The sequence below is a fragment of the Arachis ipaensis genome, chromosome B6, assembly GCF_059453495.1.
Source record: "Arachis ipaensis isolate K30076 ecotype BB chromosome B6, ASM5945349v1, whole genome shotgun sequence".
NCBI lineage: Eukaryota > Viridiplantae > Streptophyta > Magnoliopsida > Fabales > Fabaceae > Arachis > Arachis ipaensis.
In genome coordinates, this window is record NC_142441.1 from 125,288,506 (window position 1) to 125,307,992 (window position 19,487).

The window sequence follows — 19,487 nt, forward strand, 5'->3', positions numbered from 1 at the left end:
ATCACTAACATTTTTTCAAAAATCTTTTTAATTAATTAATTTAATTAGTTTTCAATTTAATTTTAATTTTCTTCTTAAATTTCAAATACTAATTAATAATTAAAATAAAAATAAAAATATTTTTCTTTTATTTTAAATTAAATTCGAATTTTTCTCTTCTCCTTCTTCTATTTTTCTCTTCTTCTACTCACATAAAGGAATCTCTATACTGTGATATAGAGGATTCCTCTTCTTTTCTATTCTCTTCTTTTTCATATGAGCAGGAGCAAGAATAAGAACATTCCTGTTGAAGCTGATCCGGAACCTGAAAGGACTCTTAAGAGGAAACTAAGAGAAGCTAAAGCACAACCCTCTGGAGAGGACCTGGCAGAAATTTTCGAAAAAGAAGGAGACATGGCCGAACCTAATAACAATGGTGGAGATGCAAGGAAGATGCTTGGTGACTTTATTGCACCCTCTTCTAACTTCTATGGAAGAAGCATCTCAATTCCTGCCATTGGAGGAAACAACTTTGAGCTTAAGCCTCAATTAGTTTCTCTAATGCAACAGAATTGCAAGTTTCATGGACTTCTATTGGAAGATCCCCATCAGTTCTTAGCTAAATTTTTGCAAATCTGTGACACTGTCAAGACCAATGGAGTTGATCCTGAGGTCTACAGGCTTATGCTTTTCCCTTTTGCTGTAAGAGACAGAGCTAGAACATGATTGGATTCACAACCTAAGGAAAGCCTGAACTCTTGGGATAAGTTGGTCAGTGCTTTTCTGGCCAAATTCTTTCCACCTCAAAAGATGAGCAAGCTTAGAGTAGAAATCCAAACCTTCAGACAGAAGGAAGGAGAGTTCCTCTATGAAGCTTGGGAAAGATATAAGCAACTGATCAAAAGGTGTCCTTCTGACATGCTTCCAGAATGGAGCATCATATGTATATTCTATGATGGTCTGTCTGAGTTGTCAAAAATGTCATTGGACCATTCTGCAGGAGGATCTCTTCATCTGAAAACCCTTGCAGAAGCTCAGGAACTCATTAAAATGGTTGCAAATAACCAGTTCATGTACACCTTTGAGAGGAATCCTGTAAACAATGGGACGCCTCAGAAGAAGGGAGTTCTTGAAATTGATACTCTGAATGCCATATTGGCTCAGAACAAAATATTGACTCAGCAAGTCAATATGATTTCTCAGAGTCTGAATGGATTGCAAGCTGCATCCAACAGTACTAAAGAAGCTTCTTCTGAAGAAGAAGCTTATGATCCTGAGAACCCTGCAATGGCAGAGGTGAATTACATGGGAGAACCCTATGGAAACACCTATAATCCTTCATGGAGAAATCATCCGAATTTCTCATGGAAGGACCAATAGAAGCCTCAACAAGGCTTCAATAATAATGGTGGAAGAAATAGGTTTAGCAATAGCAAGCCTTTTCCATCATCTTCTCAGCAACAGACAGAAAATTCTGAACAGAGCCATTCTGGCTTGGCAACCATAGTCTCTGATCTATCCAAGACCACACTAAGTTTCATGAATGAAACAAGGTCCTCTATTAGGAATTTGGAGGCACAGGTGGGTCAGCTGAGTAAGAAGATTACTAAAACTCCTCCCAGTACTCTTCCAAGCAATACAGAAGAAAACCCCAAGAGAGAGTGCAAGGCCATAACCATGATCAACATGGCCGAACCTGGAGAGAGTGAGGAGGACGTGAGTCCCAATGAGAAAAGCCTCATGGGACGTCCTCTGGATAGAAAGGAGTTTCCTTTTGAGGAACCAAAGGAATCTGAGGCTCATATAGAGACCATAGAGATTCCATTGAACTTCCTTCTGCCATTCATGAGCTCTGATGAATATTCTTCCTCTGAAGAGGATGAAGACATCACTGAAGAGCAAGTTGCTAAGTATCTAGGAGCAATCATGAAGCTGAATGCCAAGTTGTTTGGTCATGAGACTTGGGAGGATGAACCCCCTTGCTCACCAATGAAATGAGTGCATTAATGAGGCTGACATTACCTCAGAAGAAACCAGATCCCGAAAAATTCTTCATACCTTGTACCATAGGCACCATGACCTTTGAGAAGGCTCTGTGTGACCTGGAGTCAGGGATAAACCTCATGCCACTCTCTGTAATAGAGAAACTGGGAATCTTTGATGTACAAACTGCAAAAATCTCACTAGAGATGGCAGACAAATCAATGAAACAGGCTTATGGACTAGTAGAGGACGTGCTAGTGAAGGTTTTTACATCCGTGCTGATTTTATAATCCTAGACAATGGGAAGGATGAGGATGAATCCATCATCCTTGGCAGACCCTTCCTAGCCACAGCAAAAGCTGTGATTAATGTTGACAGAGGAGAGTTGGTCCTTCAGTTGAATGAAGACTACCTTGTATTCAAGACTCAAGGTTCTCCTTCTGTAACCATGGAGAGGAAGCATGAAAAGTTTCTCTCAATATAGAGTCAAACAAAACTCCCACATTCAAACTCTAAGTTGGTGTTGGGAGGCCACAACAAACTCTAAGTTTGGTGTTGAGAGGCCACAACCAAACTCTAAGTTTGGTGTTGAGAGGCCCCAACCCTGCTCTGATTATCTGTAAGGCTCCATGAGAGCTCACTGTCAAGCTATTGACATTAAAGAAGCGCTTGTTGGGAGGCAACCTAATGTTATTTAATTATATCTATTTATTTTCCATTGCTATTTTATGTTTTCTTTAGGTTGATGATCATGTGAAGTCACAAAAACAACTGAAAAATCAAAAACAGAATGAAAAACAGCATTAAAAATAGCACATCCTGGAGGATAAGCTTACTGGCGTTTAACGCCAGTAAGAAGCATCAGACTGGCGTTTAACGCCAGAAAGAAGCATCAAGCTGGCGTTTAACGCCAGAAACAGGCACCAGACTGGCGTTTAACGCCAGAACAGAGCATCAACTTGGCGTTAAATGCCAAGAAAGAGAGAAAAGCTGGCGTTAAACGCCAGAAACAAGCAGCAGTCTGGCGTTAAACGCCAGGATTGCACTCTAAGGGCGTTTACACGCCTAAATGGAGCAGCGATGATAAGTCCTTGACCCCTCAGGATCTGTGGACCCCACAGGATCCCCACCTACCCCACCTCTCTCTCTCTCCCACCTTTTCATAACACTCTTTCCCAAATACCCTTCACCAATCACCTTCATCACCCTTACCCGTCACTTCTTCACCACTCACATCCATCCATTCTTCCCCAAAAACCCCACCTACCTCCAAATTCAAAACCATTTCCCTCCCAAACCCAACCTTAATACACGAAACATAACTGATGAGCGGATATTTTATACGCTTTTTGGGGTTAATTTCATATAGTTTTGAGTATGTTCTAGTTAGTTTTTAGTCTATTTTCATTAGTTTTTAGGAAAAATTCATATTTCTAGACTTCACTATGAGTTATGTGTTTTTCTGTAATTTCAGGTATTTTTCTGGCTGAAATTGAAGGAGCTGAGCAAAAATCTGATTCAGGCTGAGAAAAGACTGCTGATGCTGTTGGATTCTGACCTCCCTGCACTCAAAGTGGATTTTCTGGAGCTACAGAACTCGAAATGGCATGCTTCTAATTGCGTTGGAAAGTAGACATCCAGGGCTTTCCAGAAATATATAATAGTTCATACTTTGCATAAGGATAGATAACGTAAACTGGCGTTCAACGCCAGTTCTCTGCCCAATTCTGGCGTCCAGCGCCAGAAAAGGATCAAAAGCTGGAGTTGAACGCCCAAACTGGCACAAAAACTGGCGTTCAACTCCACAAATGGCCTCTGCACATGAATTGCTTAAATCTCAGCCCCAGCACACACCAAGTGGGCCCCAGAAGTGGATCTCTGCATCATCCATCATAGTTTACTCATTTTCTGTAAACCTAGGCTACTAGTTTAGTATTTAAACAACTTTTAGAGACTTATTTTATATCTCATGACATTTTAGATCTGAACTTTGTACCCTTTGACGGCATGAGTCTCTAAACTCCATTGTTGGGGGTGAGGAGCTCTGCTGTGTCTCGATGAAGTAATGCAAGTATTTCTGTTTTCCATTCAAACACGCTTGTTCCTATCTAAGATGTTCATTCGCGCTTAACTGTGATGAAGGTGATGATCCGTGACATTCATCACCTTCCTCAAACCATGAACGTGTGCCTGACAACCACCTCCGTTCTATATCCGATTGAATGAGTGTCTCTTAGATTCCTTAATCAGAATCTCCGTGGTATAAGCTAGAACTGATGGCGGCATTCATGAGAATCCGAAAAGTCTAAACCTTGTCTGTGGTATTCTGAGTAGGATTCAATGATCGAATGACTGTGACGAGCTTCAAACTCGCGAGTGCAGGGCGTTAGTGACAGACGCAAAAGGATGAAGAATTCTATTCCAGTATGATTGAGAACCGATAGATGATTAGCCGTGCTGTGACAGAGCATGTGAGCATATTCTTCACTGAGAGGATGGGATGTAGCCATTGATGACGGTGATCCCCTACATACAGCTTGCCATAGGAGGACGTGCGTGCGTGAATTAGAAGACAAAGGAAAGCAGAGATTCAGAAGACAAAGCATCTCCAAAACTCCAACATATTCTCCATTACTGCATAACAAGTAACCTTTAATTTATGCTCTCTTGGTTATTCGCAATTCAACTGATAAACATATTTGACTTCCCGACTAAGATTTACAAGATAACCATAGATTGCTTCAAACCAACAATCTCCGTGGGATTCGACCCTTACTCACGTAAGGTATTACTTGGACGACCCAGTGCACTTGCTGGTTAGTGGTACGAGTTGTGAAAAGTGTGATTCACAATTTGTGCACCAAGTTTTTAGCGCCGTTGCCGGGGATTGTTCGTGTTTGGACAACTAACGGTTTATTTTGTTGCTTAGATTAGGAAAAATTTCTTTTTTGTTTAGAGTCTTGTAGTATTGTCGTGTTAAAATTTTAGAATCCTTTTTTTCTTATTAAAACCTTTTTCAAAAAAAAAAAATAATTTTTCTATTAGATCCTGTGCCAAACTTTAAGTTTGGTGTTTTCTTGTTGATTTTTCTTAAAATTTTCAAAAATTTATTTTGGTTTTCTAAAAATTTTAAGTTTGGTGTTCTTCCTTCATGTTCTTGTGTTCTTGTGAGTCTTCAAAGTGTTCTTGAGTTTTCCTTGTGTCTTGATCTTAAAATTTTTAAGTTTGGTGTTCCTTGGTGTTTTTCCTCTAAAATTTTCGAAAACTAGGAGCATTAGATCTAAAAATTTTAAATCTTGTGCTATCTTATTGTTTTTCTCTGTCCTCTTAAAAATCAAAAATATCTTTTCTCTCTATTTTAAAAGCAAATTTTCGAAATCTATTTCTAAAATTCAGATTTTTTTTTTCAAAATTTAAAACCTTTTTCAAAAATCATCATATCCTTTTCAAAACTTCCTAACCACCTTCTCTCTCTCCTCATTTTTTCAGAAATTTTTAACCATTTTTATTTATTTTATTTTAATTTATCTCATTTTCGAAATAAATAAATAAATAAATAAATAAATAATTTTTTTTTACATCATCTCCCTTTCTCCATCATGGATCTAAGTGGAAATGAACAGTCCAGGAGGACTCTGGGGTCGTATTCTAACCCCTCTACTGCTTCATATGGGAGTAGTATCTGCATACCCTCCATTGGAGTCAGTAGCTTTGAGTTGAATCCTCAGCTCATTATCATGGTGCAGCAAAGTTGCCAGTATTCCGGTCTTCCACAGGAAGAACCTACAGAGTTTCTGGCACAGTTTTTACAAATTGCTGACACAGTACATGATAAAGAAATAGATCAGAATGTCTACAGACTATTACTATTTCCATTTGTTGTAAAAGATCAAGCTAAGAGGTGGTTGAATAACCAACCTAAGGCCAGCATAAGGACATGGAAACAGCTGACAGAAAAATTCCTGAATCAATATTTCCCTCCAAAAAGGATGACACAGCTAAGGCTGGACATCCAAGGCTTTAAACAAGAAGATAATGAATCTCTTTATGATGCCTGGGAGAGATACAGAGAGATGCTACGAAAATGTCCCTCTGAAATGTTTTCAGAGTGGGTTCAGTTAGACATCTTCTACTATGGGCTTGCAGAAGGAGCTCAGATGTCTCTAGATTACTCAGCTGGTGGATCTATCCACATGAGAAAGACAATTGAAGAGGCTCAAGAGCTCATTGATACAGTTGCCAGGAATCAGCATCTGTACCTAAGCAGCAACCCTTCCATGAATGAAGAGGTTAAAACAGTAACTGCTGAACTCAGTCCTGTAAAACAAGCTGCTGAATTCAATCAGCAATTGGACTTTCTAACAAAGCAGCTAGCCGAATTTAAAGACAGGTTACAAGAGACAAGGATGGCTAATATACATATGGACGAACAGTTTAAGCAAACAAAGCAGCAGCTGTCAAGGCAAATAGCAGAAGAATGCCAAGCAGTTCAACTAAGAAGTGGGAAAACATTAAATACCCCACCTCAAGGCAGCAAAAAGCTAAGAAATGAGCAAACCACCCAAAATTCACCTGAGGACAGTAAGAGCCCAGGGAAAAGTAATTCTGGAACTAAAACGCCAGAAAATTGGTGGAAGGCTGGCGCTGAACGCCCAGACCATGCTCAGGACTGGCGTTCAACACCAGAAACAAGGCAGGACTGGCGTTCAACGCCAGAAATGGGCAAGGATCTGGCGTTGAATGCCCAAAATGGGCAAGATCTGGCGCTGAACGCCCAAAATGGGCACAGTTCTGGCGTTCAGACGCCAGGAGAAGACAAGGAGCTGGCGTCCAGTTTCACTCCAGCTTCTAACTCTGGCACTCAATTGCCAGTGAGGGATCAGACACACACAAATGCTGATAACAACCCCTCTAAAAAGGCTTCTTCAACCACTTCTGTAGGCAATAAACCTGCAGCAACTAAGGTTGAGGAATATAAAGCCAAGATACCTTATCCTCAAAAACTCCGGAAAGAGGAGCAGGATAAGCAATTTGCTCGCTTTGCAGATTATCTCAGGACTCTTGAAATAAAGATTCCATTTGCAGAAGCACTTGAGCAAATACCTTCTTATGCCAAGTTCATGAAAGAGATCTTGAGTCATAAAAAGGATTGGAGAGAAACAGAAAGAGTTCTCCTCACTGAAGAATGCAGTGCAGTCATTCTGAAGAGCTTTCCTAAAAAGTTTAAAGACCCCGGGAGTTTTCTGATAACATGCATATTAGAAGGTAATTGCACCCTGACAGCTTTATGCGATCTTGGGGCAAGCATCAACCTAATACCTGCATCCACTATCAAGAAGCTTGGCTTAACTGAAGAAGTTAAACCAACCCGGATATGTCTCCAACTTGCTGATGGTTCCACTAAATACCCATCAGGCATGATTGAAGACATGATTGTCAGAGTTGGGCCATTCGCCTTTCCCACTGACTTTGTTGTGCTGGAAATGGAGGAGCACAAGAGTGCTACTCTCATTCTAGGAAGACCCTTCCTAGCAACTGGACGATCCCTCATTGACATCCAACATGGGGAAATAACCCTGAGAGTCAATGATGATGAGTTCAAGCTGAACGCTGTCAAAGCCATGAAGCATCCAGACACATCAAAAGACTGCATGAAAGTTGATCTTATTGACTCTTTGGTAGAAGAGATCAACATGGCTGAGAGTCTTGAATCAGAGTTGGAAAACATCTTTAAAGATGTTCAGCCTGATTTAGAAGATTCAGAGGACATGAAAGAGCCTCTGAAATTTCTTCTGGAAGAGGAGAAACCTCATAAACCAGAGCTCAAGCCATTACCACCATCCTTGAAATATGCGTTTCTGGGAGAAGGTGACACTTTTCCAGTGATCATAAGCTCTGCTTTAAATTCACAGGAAGAGGAGGCACTTATTCAAGTGCTAAGGACACACAAGACAGCTCTTGGGTGGTCCATAGGTGACCTTAAGGGCATAAGCCCAGCTAGATGCATGCACAAAATCCTATTGGAGGATAATGCCAAACCAGTGGTGCAACCACAGAGGCGGCTAAATCCAGCCATGAAAGAAGTGGTGCAGAAAGAGGTCACCAAATTACTGGAGGCTGGGATTATTTATCCTATTTCTGATAGCCCCTGGGTGAGCCCTGTTCAAGTCGTCCCAAAAAAGGGAGGCATGACAGTGATTCATAATGAAAAAAATGAACTGGTTCCTACAAGAACAGTTACAGGGTGGCGCATGTGTATTGACTACAGAAGGCTCAATACAGCCACCAGAAAGGATCAGTTTCCTTTACCATTCATAGACCAGATGCTAGAAAGAGTAGCAGGTCATGATTATTACTGATTTTTGGATGGCTACTCAGGCTATAACCAGATTGCAGTAGATCCCCAGGATCAAGAGAAAACAGCATTCACATGTCCATCTGGAGTGTTTGCTTATAGAAGGATGCCATTTGGGCTATGTAATGCGCCTGCAACCTTCCAGAGATGCATGCTCTCTATTTTCTCTGATATGGTGGAAAAATTTCTGGAAGTCTTCATGGATGACTTCTCAGTATATGGAGACTCATTCAGCTCCTGTCTTGATCACCTGAAACTTGTTCTGAAAAGATGCCAAGAGACCAACCTAGTTTTAAACTGGGAAAAGTGTCACTTCATGGTGACTGAAGGAATTGTTCTTGGGCATAAAATCTCAAACAAGGGAATAGAGGTGGATCAAGCAAAAATAGAGGTAATTGAAAAATTACCACCACCTGCCAATGTTAAGGCAATCAGAAGCTTTCTGGGGCATGCAGGATTCTATAGGAGGTTTATAAAGGATTTTTCAAAAATCGCAAAACCTCTAAGCAATCTGCTAGCTGCTGACACGCCATTTGTGTTTGACACAGAGTGTCTGCAGGCGTTTGAAACGCTGAAAGCTAAGTTGGTCACAACACCAGTTATTTCTGCACCAGACTGGACGTTACCATTTGAGCTAATGTGTGATGCCAGTGATCACGCCATTGGTGCAGTATTGGGACAGAGGCATGACAAGCTTCTGCATGTCATTTATTATGCCAGTCGCGTTCTAAATGATGCCCAGAAAAACTACACAACCACAGAAAAAGAATTACTTGAAGTGGTTTACGCCATTGACAAGTTCAGATCATACTTAGTAGGATCAAAAGTGATTGTGTATACTGATCATGCTGCTCTTAAATATCTACTCACAAAGCAGGATTCAAAACCCAGGCTCATTAGATGGGTGTTGCTTCTGCAAGAGTTTGATATAGAAATAAGAGACAGAAAAGGGACAGAGAACCAAGTGGCTGATCATCTATCACGGATAGAGCCAGTAGAAGGGACGCCCCTCCCCTCTCTTGAGATCTCTGAGACGTTTCCAGATGAGCATTTGTTTGCCATTCAGGAAACACCATGGTTTGCCGATATTGCAAACTATAAAGCTGCAAGGTTCATACCCAAGGAGTACAACAGGATACAGAAGAAAAAATTAATTACTGATGCAAAGTACTACTTGTGGGATGAACCTTATCTCTTTAAGAGATGTGCAGACGGAATTATCCGTAGGTGTGTGCCTAGAGAAGAAGCACAAAGGATCCTGTGGCATTGCCATGGATCTCAATATGGAGGCCATTTCGGAGGTGAGCGAACAGCCACCAAGGTCCTCCAATGTGGCTTCTATTGGCCCACACTCTATAAAGATTCCCGAGAGTTTGTACGTAACTGTGACAGTTGCCAAAGAGCTGGTAATCTGCCTCATGGTTACGCCATGCCTCAACAGGGAATCTTGGAAATTGAGTTGTTTGACGTATGGGGAATTGACTTCATGGGACATTTCCCACCGTCATACTCAAACACTTATATTATGGTAGCAGTTGACTATGTATCAAAATGGGTTGAGGCCATTGCCACACCCACCAATGATACTAAAACAGTGCTGAAGTTCCTCCAGAAACATATCTTTAGCAAGTTTGGTGTCCCTAGAGTACTAATCAGTGATGGGGGCACTCACTTCTGCAATAAACAGCTTTACTCTGCCATGGTTCGGTATGGAATTCGCCACAAGGTGGCCACTCCATATCATCCACAAACTAATGGGCAAGCTGAAGTCTCTAACAGAGAATTAAAGAGAATCCTGGAACGGACAGTAAATACCCGTAGAAAGGATTGGGCACGGAGCTTGGATGATGCTCTGTGGGCTTACAGGACAGCATTCAAGACCCCTATAGGGACCTCTCCATACCAACTCGTGTATGGTAAGGCATGTCACCTGCCCGTGGAACTGGAACATAAGGCCTACTGGGCAACCAGATTCCTAAACTTTGATGCCAAATTAGCAGGAGAAAAATGATTGCTCCAGCTAAATGAGCTAGAGGAATTCAGATTCACAGCTTTCGAAAATGCCAAGCTTTATAAAGAAAAATCGAAAAAATGGCATGACAGAAAGCTGTCATCTAGAATCTTTGAACCAGGACAGAAGGTCCTGTTGTTTAACTCTAGACTCAGGCTATTCCCCAGGAAACTGAAATCCCGGTGGAGGGGACCATACGTGATTACAAGTGTATCACCATATGGTTATGTGGAGCTTCAAGATATTGATTCTGATAAGAAGTTCATTGTCAATGGACAGAGAATCAAGCATTATCTTGAAGGCAACATTGAGCAAGAATGCTCAAGGCTGAAGCTAGATTAAAAGCTCAGCAAGGTCCAGCTAAAGACAATACAGAAGCGCTTGCTGGGAGGCAACCCAGCCATGGGGCAACAATCCTCTAAGCATTTTGCCCTATTTTTATTTTTATTTTTATTTGTTTATATAAAGTTCACTGACACTAAAGTGAGGAATCATTTACAGAAGACCTCGGCACACAAAACAGAGAAAACAAGCTCACTGGCAAGAAAACGCCAGTAAAAGTGTATTTTGGGCGTTCAACGCCCAAAATGGGCATCCACTGGGCATTGAACGCCAGTAATGGTAGCAATCTGGGTGTTCAACGCCAGAAATGGGCACCCAGTGGGCGTTGAACGCCAGTAATGGTAGCAGCTGGGCGTTAAACGCCCAGGAGAGCAGCAATTGGGCGCTGAACGCCCAAAACAGGCAGTGTTTGGGCGTTCAAACGCCAGGATGGCAAGGAGGAGCCAAATTCAGTTTTCCACACGTTTTTCCATTCTAATTTCAAATTTTATGTTTCAATGCATGATTTTTACATAAACATGTTAAGAACCCTGATTTCTAAAATCCTTAATTTCTAAAAATCCCTCTTTCCAAATTCAATCCAACTCTTTTCAAATCTTTTCTAAAAACAAATCTATCTTTTTCACTCTAAAATCTTTTCAACTAATCAATATCTTTTTCAAATCTCCATATTATTTTTTTCAAAATCTAGATTTATCTTTTTCAAAAATCTATCATATCTTCTCAATTTTAAACTATATCCTCTATCTTATCTTTTTCAAATCAATCTTTTTATCCTATCTTTCCCAATTTTTCGAAAACCCACCCCCCATCCCTTTAAATATGGGTTCGGCCTCCCTCCTCCTCCATCAACAATTGCACCTAGCTCTCCTTCTATCCCTCTCCTTTCTTTTCTTTTGCTTGAGGACAAGCAAACCTCTAAGTTTGGTGTGTTTATCCGCGATCACTAAGATCATGGCCCCCAAAGGAAAACAACCCACTCCAAGAGGCAAAAAAGAGAGCGTTCCAAAATCACTTTGGAATCAAGGGAAGTTCTTATCTAAAGAACATTCGGACCATTATAACAAAATAATGGGTCTGAGATCAGTGATCCCGGAAGTTAGATTCGATCTGAAAGAAGATGAATATCCGGAGATCCAGGAGCAAATTCGAATCAGGAGCTGGGAAGTCCTAGCTAATCCTGAAACGAAAGTGGGAAGGAACATGGTCCAGGAGTTCTATGCTAATATGTGGCAAACTGACAAGCAGAAACTATCTGGAACTGCTCTCTATGACTATCAGACCGTGGTCAGAGGGAAGATTGTTCATACCCACCATGACAGGATCAGGGAGATCTTAAAGCTACCTCAGCTGAAGGATGATCCAGACTCCTTCAACAGGAGGATGATGAGAGCAGACAAGGGCCTGGATAAGATTTTAGAGGACATATGTATCCCTGGAGCCAGGTGGACCACCAACACAAAGGGTGTCCCAAATCAACTCAAGAGAGAGGACCTCAAACCAGTCGCTAGAGGATGGCTAGACTTCATTGGGCATTCTCTGTTGCCTACTAGCAACCGTTCTGAAGTCACAGTTAAAAGAACAGTGATGATCCATTGCATCATGATGGGAAAGGAAGTGGAGGTTCATCAGCTGATTTCAGTTGAACTCTACAAAATTGCTAACAAAAATCCTAAAGAGGTCAGGTTGGCTTATCCAAGCGTGATTTCTCTGCTCTGCAAGGACGCTGGAGTAAGGATGGGAATAACTGAGTATATCTCAGTTGAGAAGCCAATCACCAAAGCATCAATGGAAAAACAACAAGCACAGGATGATCCCATCAAGAAGAGAGCACAGGAATTCCTCCCAGAGATTCCTCAATCTGAATACTGGGAGTATCTTGAGACGTCTGTTACCAAGATACGGGAAGCTATGGAGCAAATAATAAAAGAACAGAAGGAACACAGTCAAATGCTGACCTATATGTTTAAAGAACAAGAGGAGCAAGGGCGTGACTTAAGGGAATTGAAGCGCCAAAAGTCTTCTCTTGCAGGACCAAGCACCCCAAGGATCAGAGGAACCCCCGTTCCCCCAGAATAAAGGTTGTTAATTTCCAATTTCTGCCTTAACTCTGTGACAGTGTCCTTATAGAAGTTTACCTTAGGAGTCATATAGTAGTAATTAGTATCTATTTTGATTTTATCTCCAATTAAGCTATAGTTTATTTTTCTCATCATCAGCAAACATGAATAAAGTAGTAGATCTTTTGAATAAGAGGCAATAAAATTTCGAGTTTTAATAAGAAAAATTCTAATTAGTTAAATGTGGTGGCAATGCTTTCTGTCTTCTAAATGAATGCTTGAACAGTGCATATGTCTTTTGAATTTGTTGTTTAAGACTGTTAAATATGTTGGCTCTTGAAAGAATGATGAACATGAGACATGTTATTGATAATCTGAAAAATCATAAAAATGATTCTTGAAGCAAGAAAAAGCAGCAAAGAACAAAGCTTGCAAAAATATATATATATATATATATATATATATAAAGCAAGCAGAAAAAGCCAATAACCCTTAAAACCAAAAGGCAAGGGCAAATAAAAAGGATCCCAAGGCTTTGAGCATCAGTGGATAGGAGGGCCTAAAGGAATAAAATCCTAGTCTAAGCGGCTAAACCAAGCTGTCCCTAACCATGTGCTTGTGGCGTGAAGGTGTCAAGTGAAAACTTGAGACTGAGCGGTTAAAGTCAAGGTCCAAGGCAAAAAGAAGAGTGTGCTTAAGAACTCTGGACACCTCTAATTGGGGACTTTAGCAAAGCTGAGTCACAATCTAAAAGGTTCACCCAATCATGTGTCTGTGGCATTTATGTATCCGGTGGTAATACTGGAAAACAAAGTGCTTAGGGCCACGACCAAGACTCATAAAATAGCTGTGTTCAAGAATCATCACACTGAAATAGGAGAATCAATAACACTATCTGAATTCTAAGTTTCTATAGATGACAATCACTCTGAGCTTCAATGGATAAAGTGAGATGCCAAAACTGTTCAGAAGCAAAAAGCTACTAGTCCCGCTCATCTAATTAGAATCTGAGCTTCACTCAAAAACTATGAGATATTATTACTTCTCAACCTATTAGTCTTCTATTTTATTTGTCTAGTTGCTTGAGGACAAGCAACAGTTTAAGTTTGGTGTTGTGATGAGCGGATATTTTATACGCTTTTTGGGGTTAATTTCATATAGTTTTGAGTATGTTCTAGTTAGTTTTTAGTCTATTTTCATTAGTTTTTAGGAAAAATTCATATTTCTGGACTTTACTATGAGTTGTGTGTTTTTTTGTAATTTTAGGTATTTTTCTGGCTGAAATTGAAGGAGCTGAGCAAAAATCTGATTCAGGCTGAGAAAGGACTGCTGATGCTGTTGGATTCTGACCTCCCTGCACTCAAAGTGGATTTTCTGGAGATACAGAACTCGAAATGGCATGCTTCCAATTGCGTTGGAAAGTAGACATCCAGGGCTTTCCATCAATATATAATAGTCCATACTTTGCACAAGGATAAATGACGTAAACTGGCGTTCAACGCCAGTTCTCTGTCCAATTCTGGCATCCAGCGCCAGAAAAGGATCAAAAGCTGGAGTTGAACGCCCAAACTGGCACAAAAACTGGCGTTCAACTCCACAAATGGCCTCTGCACGTGAATTGCTTAAATCTCAGCCCCAGCACACACCAAGTGGGCCCCAGAAGTGGATCTCTGCATCATCCATCATAGTTTACTCATTTTCTGTAAACCTAGGCTACTAGTTTAGTATTTAAACAACTTTTAGAGACTTATTTTGTATCTCATGATATTTTAGATCTGAACTTTGTACCCTTTGACAGCATGAGTCTCTAAAATCCATTGTTGGGGGTGAGGAGCTCTGCTGTGTCTCGATGAAGTAATGCAAGTATTTCTGTTTTCCATTCAAACACGCTTGTTCCTATCTAAGATGTTCATTCGCGCTTAACTGTGATGAAGGTGATGATCCATGACATTCATCACCTTCCTCAAACCATGAACGTGTGCCTGACAACCACCTCCGTTCTATATCCGATTGAATGAGTGTCTCTTAGATTCCTTAATCAGAATCTCCGTGGTATAAGCTAGAACTGATGGCGGCATTCATGAGAATCCGGAAAGTCTAAACCTTGTCTGTGGTATTCCGAGTAGGATTCAATGATCGAATGACTGTGACGAGCTTCAAACTCGCGAGTGCAGGGCGTTAGTGACAGACGCAAAAGGATGAAGAATTCTATTCCAGTATGATCGAGAACCGACAGATGATTAGCCGTGCTGTGACAGAGCATGTGAGCATATTCTTCACTGAGAGGATGGGATGTAGCCATTGACGACGGTGATCCCCTACATACAGCTTGCCATAGGAGGACGTGCGTGCGTGAATTAGAAGACAGAGGAAAGCAGAGATTCAGAAGACAAAGCATCTCCAAAACTCCAACATATTCTCCATTACTGCATAACAAGTAACCTTTAATTTATGCTCTCTTGGTTATTCGCAATTCAACTGATAAACATATTTGATTTCCCGACTAAGATTTACAAGATAACCATAGATTGCTTCAAACCAACAATCTCCGTGGGATTCGACCCTTACTCACGTAAGGTATTACTTGGACGACCCAGTGCACTTGCTGGTTAGTGGTACGAGTTGTGAAAAGTGTGATTCACAATTTGTGCACCAATAACCCTCCCCCCACCCCTATATAAACCACTCACCACTCCTTCATTTTCACACATTAGAACCACTACTTCTACCCTTTGGCCGAACCACATATCTCCCTCCATCTCCTCCATTTTCTTCTTCTTCTACTATTTTCTTCTTCTTTTGCTCGATATTTTTCCATAACCATTAATGGCACCTAAGGCCAGAGAAACCTCAAGAAAGAGGAAAGAGAAGGCAATTGCTTCCACCTCTGAGTCATGAGAGATGGAAAGATTCATCTCAAAGGTCCATCAAGACCACTTCTATGAAGTTGTGGCCAAGAAAAAGGTGATCCTTGAGGTCTCTTTTAAGCTCAAAAGGAGTGAGTATCCGGAGATCTGACATGAAATTAGAAGAAGATGATGGGAAGTTCTCTCCAATCCTATTCAACAAGTCAGAATCTTAATGGTTCAAGAGTTCTATGCAAACACATGGATCACTAGGAACCATGATCAAAGTATGAACCCAAACCCAAAGAATTGGCTTACAATGGTTCGGGAAAAATACTTAGATTTCAGTCCAAAAAATGTAAGGTTGGTGTTCAACTTGCCAATGATGCAAGAAAACGCACGCTCCTACACTAGAAGGGTCAACTTTGATCAAAGGTTGGACCAAGTCCTCATGGACATATGTGTGGAAGGAGCTCAGTGGAAAAGAGACTCAAGAGGCAACCCGGTTCAATTGATAAGCCCGGACCTTAAGCCTGTGGCTAGAGGATGGTTGGAGTTCATCCAACGCTCTATCATTCCTACTAGCAACCGATCCGAAGTAACTGTGGATCGGGCCATCATGATCCATAGTATCATGATTGGGGAGGAAGTGGAAGTTCATGAGATTATACCTCAAGAACTCTACAAGGTGGCTGACAAGTCCTCCACTTTGGCAAGGTTAGCCTTTCCTCACCTCATTTGTTACCTCTGCAATTCAGCTGAAATTGACATAGAGGAAGACATCCTCATTGATGAGAATAAGCCCATCACTAAAAAGAGGATGGAGCAAACAAGAGAACCCACTCATGGACCTCAACAAGAGCATTCCTCATCATGAAATCCCTGAGATGCCTCAAGGGATGCACTTTCCTCCACAAAACTATTGGGAGCAAATTAACACCTCCCTAGGAGAATTAAGTTCCAACATGGGACAACTAAGGGTGGAGCACCAAGAGCACTTCATCATTCTCCATGAAAAAGTCGTATGGTATTGTGCATTTTTAATTATTCTATCCTTCTACTCTAATGCCTGTTTTTCACAAAATCCTTCCAAAATTTTATTAATTGAATATAATTGTCAATACAAACGTGATTGTTAGTTTGTTACAACTGATAATCAAATTAAGCAATTAATGCTTGATCTATGCTACTCATGCCTTTGCCAGCATGCCAATAAACATCTTGCATCTAATTGTCTTAATTTATCATGCTATATTTCTATTGATGTCCTGATTACATGTAGTCACGACCATGTGTTAACGACACCCTTCTTTACCTTGGCATTGATTATCACTTGTATTGTCCTCCTCCTCGCTTTAACCCTTGGCTTCACATGTTACTTTCCTTTTTCCCTTTTCAGGATGGCCACCAAGATGGGTAAAGAGAAAGCTACTCCCAAACCACTGGCAAGGAGAGGAACAAAAAGAGCACTAGCTGCGGAACCATCCTCAACATCAGTCAAGCCATCCACAAAGTGAGTCAAGAGGATCATCAAGGTCGATGAAACAGAGAAAGCCTTTCCAGCAAGGGACACTGCGCGGTTCACTAACCGCTACTGTGAGCAGATGTTCCCCATCCTGACTAAGAGAAACTACAACAATGAGCACCTACTCATCCTTCCTACCCACATTGTGGAGTTTGTTGAGCCCCACATTGAGCACAGACAATGGGGATTCTTACGGAGGCAGCCACGGCAGGTCAATCTTTCATGGGTAGTCGAATTCTACTCTAATTTTCACATGCCAACCCTGCAATCTGTCTATGTCCGTCAGAAGCAATTCTCCATAACTGAAGGGGCCATTCAACGCGCTTTATATCTCCCCCTGCCCCAGAAGGATTGGACGCATACCAAGAAGCCTCTATCAAGCGCCAGACATACCAATTTAACTGGGACGACGTCCTCAGAGTTATAGCACAACCTGGCAGTAGATGGATCTATGGATACCATCGAACCCGACCTAAGGGAATATTGGCTTCAGCACTCACCTTGGAGGCCCGAGTGTGGGCACAAATTATGTCCCATTACGTCTTTCCGAGCACTCACGAGTCCTCCTTCACTGCAGATATGGCTGTTCTCCTCTGGTGTATCCTTACAGACCAGCCTCTCAACTTACCAAGACACATCCGGAACGCCATGGGACACGTACAGATTGCGGGCAACCTACCCTTTCCCGCCGGAGTCTCCTACAGAGCTGGGGACACCAAGACCACACTTCCGCGGGATGATCAGATTGTCCCCAACGGGAAGTACATCAGACCTCCAGCAGCCACTATCAGCCGGACTGCAGACCCTGCCGAAGATATTCCTTCTCATTCCACATCCCAAGCACCTTCAACAAATCAGCTGCTCTTACAGATACTTCAGAGGTTGGACCGGCTTGACCGGTAAGCAAAGCGAATGGAGCGCCGTAACAAGCGCCAATTTACATACCTCAAGGAGCTGATTGTTGGCAACCACCCACCTGAAGAAGAACCAGACACTCCGGAATCCATCTCACCTACCAGCACCGGGAGCCATGACAATCCCGACAGTGGAGATGTTGTTACAAGTCCCCCTTTGTTCCTAACTGATGGCACCGATGACAGTGCCAAGCTTTAAGTGTGGGGAGGTCGGTCAGTACCTGACTTCCGGAGGTAAGTACTTTTTCTTAACACCAATAGGTTATTTTTCTTTTGTTAGATAGAATAGATTGCATGATAATAATTGTTTGCATGAATGTTTGCTTGATAAAATTAATAAATTTCTTTTCAAGACTCTATTTTATAATATTTCACTAATTTAAATTAAAAAAACTTTATCAATAAACTTGTTTGAAGACTGTAAATTGGAACATGATTTTTGAGTTAAGAACACACAACCTGTGAAATTTGAGCTTAATTACATGGTTACACTATTTAACCATAATATTTTATTCTTGTGTGTTTTATTCTCTATGATAGTAATTTTTATTTTGTTCCACTCTATATGTCCAATGTTTAATGTGTTATATGCATGCATATGATTGAGGCCATCATTTGTTATTAGCTCACTTATCCCAATTGGCCTACCCTTTCAATTACCTTTGTTAACCACCTTGAGCCTTTTAATCCCTATTTGTTGTATATTTTACCACATCACTAGCCTTAAGCGGAAAAACAATTAAATACCCCAATTGAATCTTTGGTTAGCTTAAGATAGTGTGTTAACTAAGTGTGGAAAAACTGTGAGAACTTGGGTTAATGAAAGTGTACAGTGTTTAAATGATAAAATATTGGGAATTTGGGTACCTATTCATGTGAGACCAGAAAAATTAAAAATCCATGTGCATTGATAAGTTATGTTTGCTTTTCTCTCTCTCTCTATATATATATATATATAATAAAATAAATAAATAAAAATTTTTTCAATAAATAAATAAGAGGACAAAATTATCCCAATGTTAAGCTAATAAAAGATCAATGCATATGTGATGAAACTAAAGAAAAGTTGATGCATGAGTGTGTGATGCAAAAGTGGGAATTTTGGGTAGCTAGGCATGATTTTACAAGTATATAGAGTGTGTGTATAGGTGAGAGCTTAGGTTAATCAAGGATTCAATTTATAGCTCACTTAGCCATATATATATACCCTCACCTTTACCTTAGCCCCATTACAACCTTGAAAAGACCTCATGATGTTTGCATTGGTACATTAAATACTTGTTGATTGGTTAGGTAAGGAATAAAGTTTAGAAAGCATGACTAGAGAAGACTAGAGTGGATTACCCTATACACTTGAGTGATTAGAGTGCACATACACTACCAGTGAGAGTTCAATGCTTAATTCCATGTTTCCTGCTTTCATGAGCTGTCTACTTACAAGTCTACTTGTATTTATTATATGATTTAAATTA

General features: G+C 40.8%; 1 non-coding gene across 1 annotated transcript; it reads right to left on the reverse strand.

Moving 5' to 3' along the window:
• Window positions 1-795: 795 nt before the first annotated feature.
• LOC148562638 (small nucleolar RNA R71) lies at window positions 796-903 on the reverse strand. The gene has a single exon (XR_015888322.1). It is a non-coding gene; the product is annotated as a small nucleolar RNA R71 (small nucleolar RNA).
• Window positions 904-19,487: the final 18,584 nt, after the last annotated feature.